The sequence below is a fragment of the Eimeria tenella genome, genomic scaffold (genome assembly GCF_000499545.2).
Source record: "Eimeria tenella Houghton genomic scaffold, Eth_scaff1888, whole genome shotgun sequence".
NCBI classification, from domain to species: domain Eukaryota; phylum Apicomplexa; class Conoidasida; order Eucoccidiorida; family Eimeriidae; genus Eimeria; species Eimeria tenella.
In genome coordinates this window covers 5,167-5,506 of record NW_013541728.1, presented here as the reverse complement: position 1 = coordinate 5,506, position 340 = coordinate 5,167, and positions in this window count along the sequence as shown.

The window sequence follows — 340 nt, the reverse complement described above, 5'->3', positions numbered from 1 at the left end:
CCCCCGGGGGCCCCCCCGGGGGCCCCCGGCGAGGGGGGCCCCCCGTCGGCTGCGGGTTTTTGTGTGGTTTTCTGCTTTAAACGTTTCAATAAATTAAATCGGATTGTTTATTATTCATTACTTTCTATATTTTCAGATTGCTGCTGCAGCTTTCTTCACTTCCTTTTCAGAATTCAAAGAGAAAGCCGCGAACTCACATCTGCTGCTGCTGCTGCTTCGCCTGCTGCTGCTGCTGCTGCTGCTGCTGCTGCTGTTGCTGGCAGTGTCTGCATACGGCGGCTGCATGGCTAGAAACCCGCGGACGTACATTCCAGATTCAACTCGACACAGACATCCCAGG